Below are 11,874 nucleotides of genomic sequence, written 5' to 3'. Positions count from 1 at the left end.
CCTTTCAATGAGTTGTTAGGCTGAACTTTCTTCTGGTTCTTTTCCCTTTCCATCTCCATGTTGGCTGCTTCGTTAGTTTCCTCTATGAGTACTTCATCTGAAATGGAGGGATCATCCAAATACTGCCTTAATTGGAACTTGATGTAATCACTTCTCAGTCCTGTACTCACTGACCTTAAGAATTTCTTTTGTATCAGTTCCATCCCAAAGTGTTCATCCGAGTCTTCTCCTTGTGAGACCAACAACAGGCGGTCTTTCAACTCGATAGCCCTGAACAGGAAATTCTGAGGAGTTTCTCTACTGTCCTGTGCCATATTTATCAGTTGATTATACAGTTCAGAAGCATTTTCCTCCTTGTAATGGCATTTTAATATTCTCCTTAGTTGTACTAGGGTCAGGCCATTCTTCATCTCCAGGATACTTCTGAGACTTAGGCCGGGGCTAATTGCTTTAAAGCGGGATTCCGACCAGCTAAAAAAATGTTTTAAAGTCAGCAGCTACAAACACTGTAGCTGCTGACTTTAAATAAGTGGACTTACCTGTCCTGGGTGCCCGCGATGTCGGCCGCCCGAGGCCGACCCGTCCCTCGGCTCTCGGGTCCTGGCACCGCCATCCTAGCTAAGGGAAACAGGAAGTGGAGCCTTGCGGCTTCACTGCCAGTTTCCTACTGCGCACGCACGAGCGGCGAGGCGATCTCTGAATGGCCCCGTGGTTTTAGGAAGACTGCCTAGCAACAAGGGTTCAGGTAAGTTTAAAAACATTTTTTTTTCAAATGTTTTTTTTTAATTTTTTTAGGATTTTTGGTGCAATTTTTTTTTCAGGGTTGCCCTCCACTTTAACTATAGCTTCCACAATCTCAGATTCAGGATACTCTCTGTAAAATCCCACATCGATCTGATGCATTAGGTTTGTGTAGGACAGCTTGTCTTTCTGTTCCTTTTCACCTATCTGACCTTCAATCTTAAAGTCCTTCCTGATTGTCACCTCTGGCAGGTTACCACGGGGAAGTCTCTGCATGACCGAAACAGGTCCTTGTTTTGGATGACTGTCCCTTGGACTCTTGCTCTTAGTATTTAGCTCTCTGATCTGCTCCTCCATCAGTCTGGAGGTCTCCTGGAACCTCTTTTGTATGCTGTGATACTGTTGCTTCAATTCGGCTAATGGCTGCCCCGGTTGGGGATCTCTTTTCTTCTTTGTGATGGGCTCTACCCCACTTTTATTCGGAGTCGACTGGAAATGGACTTTGCTGGCCGCTAACTCTGATTGTCTGGTGCTTGTAGGGCTTTCACCTGGACTCTCAGGGTGGGTTAGGCAAAACTTTGTTTTGTTAGCCAGTTGCACACTTGTACCTTTGAAGTTTTTTGGAACCCCCTTTCTCCACTCCAACAGTGCATGAGTGTGAGAGGTCTTACGATCAGTTCTGACGGCAATCACCCATGCCTTTCTGCCTGGGGACAGGGCCTTTACTACTTGTCTGACTTGTTCTTCCTCCTTGGCCTTACCTGGGAGCTCAATTGCCACGCTTTCTTCTGAGCGGGCGCCTTCTGCCTTGCACCACTGAATCACAGTGGCGGGATCCATTCTGGTGCTCATAGGGGTGCCCTCTGGGGGGGTTTGCTTGTAGTGTAACAGGATCCTGGAGGAGCCCCCACGTGTAGCTCTCACCCCCGTAGGAGCTGCTGATGAATGTTTAATCCTGTACTCTGCCTATCAACCCCAAGAACAGACTCAACCCCTCTGGCACACCTGTGTGATAATTTTAGTGTGAGACCCAGCGGTAAAGATGAACACAGCAATGGTACACTATATAGTATATTTACCGTAGCCTTAGAACTCTTCACTTCGCCAGCTGTAGTAAGAGACGGAGTCACACACAAGTTGTCAATTAACCTCTTAAGAAGTTTACTGAGAAAATACTTAGCACAATAAACACTGTGGTAACTTAGGAATAAAGAATGACAATAGATAACAGTCAATGTGTACATGAAACTTCAAAATTCAATGACCATAATAAGGATGTACATGCAGACAAGTGCACAGTAAGACAGACGCCCAATATCCTTAAATAATTATATTGAGCGCCTTCCCACTGACCTCCAAGCATTCACACCAAATCTGCAATAACTGTTATGAACACACAGTAGCACAACACAATAAATATATCCTGTGTTCAAGGGCTCCCCCTAGGTTGTGATGCAATGTCTCAATATGCAGACTGAACTATAGAACTTTGTATAAGATAATAGAAGTCCAATGTCTTCTTGATCTTCAGCTAGCTCATGTATTAGACTGCAGTATTTGTAAATCCAAACAGGGGAAACAAGTAGACAGCAGATTGAGGAATAAGTACTGCGTTGATGATTGTGTACTGGCAAGCAGAAAGGCACTTATAATACTTTCTCCTTATCAGTGGATGTGATGCAGCATGAACTTATAGCACAGAGAGGGCCACCCTGACGTTCCACTGCATGCAGCCTATGGATAAGTGAGATTCTTCTGTGGGACTACAAGTCTCACATCAGCAGTCTATAGCTGATACACTTAGTCAATAATACACTATATTGGTCTGGGCAAGTGCCCGCTCACCACAACAGGCCCAGATGCTTGCAAGGCTCCTTTCCTGATATCTCAGTCCAATCCAAGCTGGCGCCGTCACACCGCACCGCTTCTTATGATGGCTGATGACTGTAATATAGGAAACCTTTAGAAATCTTGGGTCCCCCGGTCCATCCGCACGCTGATCCAGCTGACTGTGCTCTGGAGCTCCTCAGAGGCCACATGATTCCGCTCCGCACCTTACAGGTTGCAGTCTGTCGGTCACACTCACAGACCTCACTGCAGGCAGGTGATGAATGGCGTCCCAAGAGGCCGTGCTGTCCCTTTTATTTGAATATGCAGCAGGCTATTCTGTGACCTGGCATTGTGGGTAGGTGAATTGGGCATTGTGGGTCAGTAGTTCCAGGCTAAGTTTAAGCACCTGAGTCACTTCCTCATTGAACTACATCCCCCACAATGCTTTGAAGCGTGGCTTTACAGAGGCCAAACAAAAGTTCTAACCACATAAAAAGAAAAGGACACTAGAGGGAGCCAAACTCTTACTTAAAGAATGTCACATTATTTAACATAGTAACTGGGATGGCAAAACCCCAGCACTACACTTATTTTTACTCTGACATATAAAACAATGTTTATATAATTTAATAATATTAAACATTTAATGTATATATAAACCCAAGAAAAATTGCCACTTACCATTACATAGATTTGGTGGCTGTTTTAGTTTTCTTTTTTTTTCAGGCTTTTCTGTATCTCTTTAGGAGTAATGTTGGATGAATGGTTCGGCCCGAGCATGAATTCGGGCTGAACATTGGCTGTTCAACGAACACCCGAATTGTCAGGGCATTGGAAGCCCTGATTTGGTGAAGCAATGAAGGATTTGACCCAATCAGGGCATAGAACACTGTCAGAGCCATGATTGGAGAAAGCAATGATGACTGCCCAATCAAGGCTCATTGCTCATAGACCCAACCCAACAATAAAATGATCCTTACTAGAGCAGCCATTTGCACAGTGATATTGGAGTGGAGATAGATAGAACAGGGCTTTGTTTATTGCTACTAGCGAGTTATTATTATTGATTATGCAGCGTGAGTTTAGTGCGACCATTCATTTTTACTTTAGTGTCAGTTTAGATTTTCAGGGAAGGTTTACTGCAGTATATTGAACACAATATTTTTTACTTTTTGCTATGATAAATATCCCAATTTAAAAATAAATAAATAAATAAATTCCTCAGTTTAGGCTGATATTTATTCTTCTACATAATTTTGGTAAAAAAAAAATCGCAATAAGCGTATATTGATTGGTTTGCGCAAAAGTTATAGCATCTACAAAATAGGGGATAGATTTATGGCATTTTTATTATTATTTTTTTTTTACTAGTAATGGCGGTGATCTGCGAGTTTTATCATGAATGTGACATTGCGGCGGACATATCAGACACTTTTAACACTATTTTGGGACCATTCACATTTACACAGCGATCAGTGCTATGAAAATGCACTGATTACTGTATAAATGTCACTGGCAGGGAAGGGGTTAACACTAGGGGGCGATCAAGGGGTTAACTGTGTTACCTAGGGAGTGATTCTAACTGTAGGGGGAGGGGACTCACATGGAAAGCAGAGCAGATCAGTGTTCCTCTGTACTGGGAACACATGATCGGTGTACTCTCACCTGACAGGACGTAGATCTGTGTGTTTACACACACAGATCCACGGTCTTGCTCTGTTATCGGGCAATCACGGGTGCCCGGCGGACATTGTGGCCGCCGAGCACAAGCATCGGCTCCCGAGAGACGCCGCAAGCGCTCGCGTCGCCGCCGGCGGAGCATGCGTGCCCGCTAGATGGCCAGGAAGCCGAGGACGGCCCAGGATGGGAGATCCCTCCTGCGGACGTCATTTGACGATGGCTGGGATGGGAAGTGGTTAAGCATCAGTAAATCACTGCTCATTTGAAAATGATGTGTTTTACACGTCACATTACACATTGATACACGTCCCCCAGGACAGTACCTGGACCCCCATACCCTTTGTATGCCCAGTAACTTGCATTTAAGCCCTCAAAATGGACACTTTTGTTTTTTCCAGTTCAGGTTCCATAGACTTCAATGGGGTCGTCATTCGGCTCTGAACTTTCTCAATGTTATGGAGAGTTCTGGCACTAACTGATCAGGGGATCGTTCTGCCCACCTCTATCTAGGAGCAGCACTGTGACCCTAGGACAAGAAGTATGTTAAGACTACATCTTCCCCCTCATCTCTATAAGATAAGGTGTTTTGTAGTTCACAAAGGTGAACTGGGCAGGGCTGATAACAATGACTAATATAAGACTGCAGAATGCACTGGAACTACAAGCTCGCTGGATTTATGGCATAACCAACAGAAATTGTTTTAATTTATCAAACCGATATAATCAAACACTTTCAACAAAATATTGTGCACACCAATATGAAGTAAGAGAAGTTCATTGTGAGGGTTTACGCGTGCACCTTACGCCTTCATGAGGCATGCTCGATAGTTATAACAATAAGAAGTACTTTGTGTCAACTAAGGCAGTCTGCCCTTCATCACCTAATGCCTATGGTGCCTAAATCCGCAATGTCTGCCAGGCACCCACGATGTCCGCCGGGCACCTGCGATTGCCCGATAACAGAGCAGGACCGTGCATCTGTGTATGTAAACACACAGATGCACATCCTGTCAGGTAAGAGGAGACCGATCGTGTGTACCCAGTACAGAGGAACACTGGTCTCCTCCCCTTGTGAGTCCCCTCCCCCTTCAGATAGAATCACTCTCTAGGTAACACAATTAACCCCTTGATCGCCCCTAGTGTTAACCCCTTCCCTGCCAGTGACATGTATACAGTAATCAATGCATTTGTATAGCATTGATCACTGTATAAAAGTGAATGGTCCCAAAATGGTGTCAAAAGTGTCCGATATGTCTACCGCAATGTCGCAGTCATGATAAAAATCACAGATCACCACCATTACTAGTAAAAAAAAAATAATAAAAATGCCAGAAAACTATCCCCTATTTTGTAGACACTATAACTTTTGCGCAAACCAATCAATATACACTTATTGTGATTTTTTTTACCAAAAATATGTAATAGAATACATATCGGCCTAAACTGAGGAAAAAATTTGTTTAAAAAAAATTGGGATATTTATTATAGCAAAAAGTAAAAAATATTGTGATTTTTTTTCAAACTTGTCGCTTTTCTTTTGTTTATAGCGCAAAAAATAAAAACCTCAGGGATGATCAAATAGAAAGCTCTATTTATGCGGAAAAAATGATAAAAATTTTATTTGGGTACAATGTTGCATGACCGCGCAATTGTCATTCAAATTGCGACAGCGCTGAAAACTGAAAATTGGCTTGGGCAGGAAGGGGGTGAAAATGCCTTGTATTAAAGTGATTAATGATTATGGTAAACAGGACAAATAGAGAGGGTGAATCTCCTTAAAAGGGGCACAGACAGCAATAAAATTTAATAGGTGTTCTAATACATCTCCACCCTATCCAAAACTAAGAAAACCGTTTTTCCTTTAGTTATACTTTAACCACTTGCCTACTGAGCACTTTTACCCCTTTCCTGCCCATACTAATTTTCAGCTTTAAGCGCTGTCGCACTTTGAATGACATAGTTACATAGTTACATAGTATGTGAGGTTGAAAAAAGACACAAGTCCATCAAGTCCAACCTTGTGTGTGATTATATGTCAGTATTACATTGTATATCCCCTGTAGGTTGTGGTCGTTCAGGTGTTTATCTAATATTTTTTTTAACTGCTTGCTGCCCGCCCACTGTCAAATGACGGTGGAGCGGTGCAGCTCTCGTTCTGGGACGACGTCATATGACAGCGTCCCAGAACGGCAGCTCCCGCGCGCCTGCAGAGGGGCGCAGCGTGGCGATCGCAGCTCTTTAACCATGTGATCGGCTGTGTCCAATCACAGCCGGTCACATGTAAACAAGGACGTTCCGGTAATCGTCTCTCCTCGCCTCACAATGACAGAGTGTGAGGAGAGGAGAGCCCATCAGCGGCATCTCCTCACAGGGGGATATGTAGAAATGTAATCAGGGCACTGATCATCAGTGCCCTGATTACAATAAAGAAAAAAAGAATCACCAATCAGTGCCCACCATTGCCCACCAATGCCAGCTATTAGTGCCCACCAGTGGCAGCAATCAGTGCCCACCACTGCCCACAAGTGCCACCAATCAGTGCACATTAGCGATGCTAGTCAGTACTGGCAATCAGTGCCCCCTATCAGTGCTGCCCATCAATGCCCATCACTGCTGTTAATCAATGCCCATCAGTGCCACCCATCAGTGCCACCTATCAATGCCCATCAGTGTCCATCAGTACCGCCTATCTGTGCTGCCTATTAGTGCCCACCAGTGCTGCCTATCAGTGCCCACCAGTGCCGCCTATCAGTGCCCACCAGTACCATCTATTAGTGCCCACCAGATGCCAGTCAGTGCTGGCAATCAGTGCCACCTATCAGTGCTGCCCATCAATGCCCATCACTGCTGTCAATCAATGCCCATCAGTGTCGCCCATCAGTGCCACCTATCAATGCCCATCAGTGCCCATCAGTACTGCCTATCTGTGCTGCCTATCAGTGCCCAAAAGAAAGCTCTATTTGTGTGGAGAAAATGATAAAAAATTTGTTTGGGTACAGTGTAGCACGACCGCGCAATTGTCATTCAAAGTGCGACAGCGCTGAAAGCTGAAAAATGGCTTGGGCAGGAAGGGGGTGTAAGTGCCTGGTAGGCAAGTGGTTAAACTATTGATGCCCTCCACTGAAACCACTGACTGTGGAAGAGAATTCCACATCCTTAACGTTCTTACAGTAAAGAGCCCTCTACGTAGTTTAAGGTTAAACCCTTTTTCTTCTAATTTTAATGAGTGGCCACGTGTCTTGTTAAACTCCCTTCCGCCAAAAAGTTTTATCCCTATTGTGGGGTCACCAGTATGGTATTTGTAAATTGAAATCGTATACCCTCTCAAGAGTCTCTTCTCCAGAGAGAGTAAGTTCAGTACTCGCAACCTTTCCTCATAACTAATATCCTCCAGACCCTTTATTAGCTTTGTTAACCTTCTTTGTACTCGCTCCATTTCCAGTACATCCTTCCTGAGGTCTGCTGCCCAGAACTAGACAGCATACTCTAGGTGCTGCCGGACCAGAGTCTTGTAGAGCGGTAGAATTATCATTTTATCTCTGGAGTTAATTCCCTTTTTAATGCATGCCAATATTCTGTTTGCTTTGTTAGCAGCAGCTTGGCATTGCATGCCATTGCTGTGCTTATCATCTACTAGGACCCCCAGGTCCTTTTCCATCCTAGATTTCCCCAGAGGTTCTTCCCCCTATGTATAGATTGCATTCATATTTTTGCCACCCAAATGCATTATTTTACATTTTTCTACATTAAACCTCATTTGCCATGTAGTTGCCCACCCCATTATTTTGTCACTTCTTTTTGCAAGGTTTCTACATCCTGCGGAGAAGTTATTGCCCTGCTTAGCTTAAAATCGTCTGCAAATAAAGAAATTTAACTATTAACGACCATAAACGACTCCAGGTCGTTTATGGACAAATTAAATAGGATTAGTCCCAGCACAGAACCCTGGGGGACCCCACTACCCACCCCTGACCATTCTGAGTACTCCCCATTTATCACCAACCTCTGAACTCGCCCTTGTAGTCAGTTTTTAATTCATGTACTCACCCTATGGTCCATGCCAATGGCCCTTATTTTGTATATTAAACGTTTATGGGGAACTGTGTCAAGTGCTTTTGCAAAATCCAGACACACCAAGTCTACGGGCCTTCCTTTATCTAGATGGCAACTCACCTCCTCATAGTAGGTTAATAGATTGGTTTAGCAAGAACCATGAATCCTTGCTGATTACTGCTAATGATACCATTCTCATTACTAAAATCTTGTATATAGTCCCTTATCATCCCCTCCAACAGCCTGCATACTATTGATGTTAAGCTAACTCATCTAATTCCCAGGGATGTATTTTGGGCCCTTTTTAAATATTAGTGCTACATTGGCTCCAATTAGCAGGTACCATTCCAGTCAGTAGACTGTCAGTAAAATTAGGAACAATGGTCTGACAATTACTTGACTGAGTTACCTAAGTACCCTTGGATGCAAGCCATCCGGTCCCGGTGAGGTGCTTCCTGTGATATGTCATTAAGATAAACACTGCAGTTTTGGTTACTGAAGCCCCCCCCCCGATTCCCTTGTGAAGACTGAGGAGAAGAATAAATTCAATACCTTCGCCATCTCCCCATCCTTTGTAACCAGAAAAAACTTCCTCATTCTTTATGGGGCCAATATGGTCTGTCCTCCCTTTTTTACTGTTTACATACTTAAAGAATTTTTTTTTTTTAATCTCCTCCGCTATGTGTTTCTCGTGTTCTATCTTAGCGACCCTAATTGCACCCTTACATTTTTTGTTGCATTCTTTATAAAGTCTGAATGCTGATGATGATCCCTCAACCTAATATTTTTTTAGGCCTTCTCCTTTGCTTTTATATGCATTTTTACATTGGGGTTAAGCCCTCCAGGACTTTTGTTCGCTCTTTTAAATTTATTACCCAATGGGATACATTGGCTAATGCCTTTATTTAATATGCTCTTAAAGCAAACCCATCTCTCCTCCGTGTTCTTTATTCCTAAGATTTTATCACAATTTATGCCTTCTAGCAAGGTTCGTAGTTTAGGGAAGTTGGCTCTTTTTTAATTCAGTGTCTTTGTATTCCCCTTATGTTTCCTATCTGTGTGATTTATACTGAAGCCAATTTATCTGTGATCGCTGTTACCAATATTGCCCCGTATTTCCACATCTGTGATCAGGTCTGTATTGTTGGTAATCAGTAGATCCAATAATGCTTTATTTCCAGTTGGTGTGTCTAGCATCTGAACCATGAAATTGTCCTGCAAGACATTTAGGAATTTGTGAGCCTTAGACGAATGCGCGGTTCCCTCCGCCCAGTCTATGTCTGGATAATTAAAATCCCCCATTATGATAATACTTCCCATCCTTGCTGCTAATCCAACTAGTGATAGGAGGTCCGTCTCCCCCTCCTCCCTCAGGTTAGGGGGCCTATAGCGTACTCCCAGTATTATTTACCCCTTAGCTTCATCCCTCTGGAGCTTTACCCATAAGGATTCCACCTCCTCCCTAGCTCCCTTAGTGATGTCATCTCTCACATTCACTTGTACATTATTCTTGATTTATAGGTATACCCCTCCCCTTTTTTATCCTCTCTATCCCTGCGATAAAGGGTATACCCTTGAATGGCTAGCAGCCAATAATGAGAGCTGTTGAACCAGGTCTCTGAAATTCCCACAAAATCCAAATCCTCCTAGTACAACAGTATGTCCAGTATGTCTATTGGTATTGGCATTGGTGAACATGCATGCAGTTTAGCATACTATCCTCTTATTGGGTGATCTGAGATTGCAACTAGAACTTGTTACTATACTTACCTTGGGTTTATGTGCTTTAGTCAACCTACCACTAATGCCCCCAATACTACCCTCTGGAATATGTTCCATGTTGACTATCTCTATCTCTGCCCCCCCCCCATCACCTAGTTGAAAAACACCTCTAAGTTTTCGGCCATCTTCACTCCCAGCAAAACTGCACCCTACTCATTTAGGTGCAGTCCGTCCCTTCTATAGTACTGGTGACCGGCTGAGAAGTCGGCCCAGTCCTCCAGAAACCAAAACCCTTCCTTACTACACCAGCTCCTCAGCCGCTTGTTTACTTCCCTAATCTCCCTCTGCCTTTTTGGTGTGGCTCAAGTATTCCTGAGAATACTACCTTGGAGGTCCTTTTCCTCAATTTAGCTCCCAAGTCTCAAAAATCATTCTTTAGGACACTCCATCTACCTCTCACTTTGTCATCGGTGCCAACGTGATAGGTCTTCCTCAGCCCCTCCCAGTAATCTGTCCACCAGATCCTTGATGTGCCGAACCCGAGCGCCTGGTAGATAACATACAGTGTTGTCAGGTCTTTATTACAAATTGCCCTCTCTGTCCTTCTAAGAATTGAGTCCCCTACCACCAGAATCTGTCTTTCCTTTCCCTTCGCTTCCCCCCCACTCTCACTGGAGGAGTTCTTCCCCCGGCAGCTCTAATAGTGCTGGTCCCTGACTGGTTTCACCAATGACACTCAATGGAGCATACTTATTGGGATGCTCCAGCCCTGGCTGCTTATATTTTGCACAGCAGTATTCGCCCTCGATTGGATGATCAAGGAAAGCATTCATGCTGCAAGATGTACACCGAGTCGCATCTCCACACCCATGGGGCAACGTACCTACTAATTTAATGAGGATTGGGGATTATACCCTGTTCAAATTACCTAAAAGCTGACACTAATACTCAACAAGACAATACACAGGTACTCAACAAGACAATATACAGATACTCAACAAGACAATACACAGGTACTCGCAGACCAACGTGCACTTGCAGACCCACATGTACTCGCAGACCCACGTGCACTCGCAGACCAATGTGCACTCAAAGACCCATGTGCACTCACAGACCAATGTGCATTCGCAGACCCACGTGCACTCACAGACCAATGTGCACTCCCACACATGACAATTTGTGCGGTCCTGCAATACTGTACCCAAACTAAATTTTTATCATATTTTTCACACAAATAGAGCTCTCTTTTGGTGGTATTTAATCACCATTGGGTTTTTTATTTTTTGCTAAATAAACGAAAAAAGAACGAAAATTTTGAAAAAAAAGCAACCTTTTCATAGTTTGTTAAAATATTTTGCAAACAGGTAATTTTTCATCTTCACTAATGTGCGCTGATGAGGCTGCACTGATGGGTACTGATGAGGCGCAACTCGTGGGTGCTGATGAGGAGTCACTGATGAGGCTGCACTGATAGGTGGCACTGATGGGTGGCACTGATGGCACTGTTAGGCAGCACTGATGGACACTGGAAGGTGGCACTGATAGGTGATACTGATGAGGAGGCCTGGATTGGCAGTACTGGTGGGCACTGATTGGCAGTAGGGATGAGCTTCGAGTTCGAGTCGAACTCATGTTCGACTCGAACATTGGCTGTTCGCAAGTTCACCGAACAGCGAACAATTTGGGGTGTTCGCGGTAAATTCGAATGCCGCGGAACACCCTTTAAAAGTCTATGGGAGAAATCAAAAGTGCTAATTTTAAAGGCTAATATGCAAGTTATTGTCATAAAAAGTGTTTGGGGACCTGGGTCCTGCCCCAGGGGACATGGATCAATGCAAAAAAAAGTTT

The sequence above is a fragment of the Aquarana catesbeiana genome, linkage group LG02 (assembly GCF_042186555.1).
Source record: "Aquarana catesbeiana isolate 2022-GZ linkage group LG02, ASM4218655v1, whole genome shotgun sequence".
NCBI lineage: Eukaryota > Metazoa > Chordata > Amphibia > Anura > Ranidae > Aquarana > Aquarana catesbeiana.
This window is presented reverse-complemented; position numbering follows the sequence as displayed.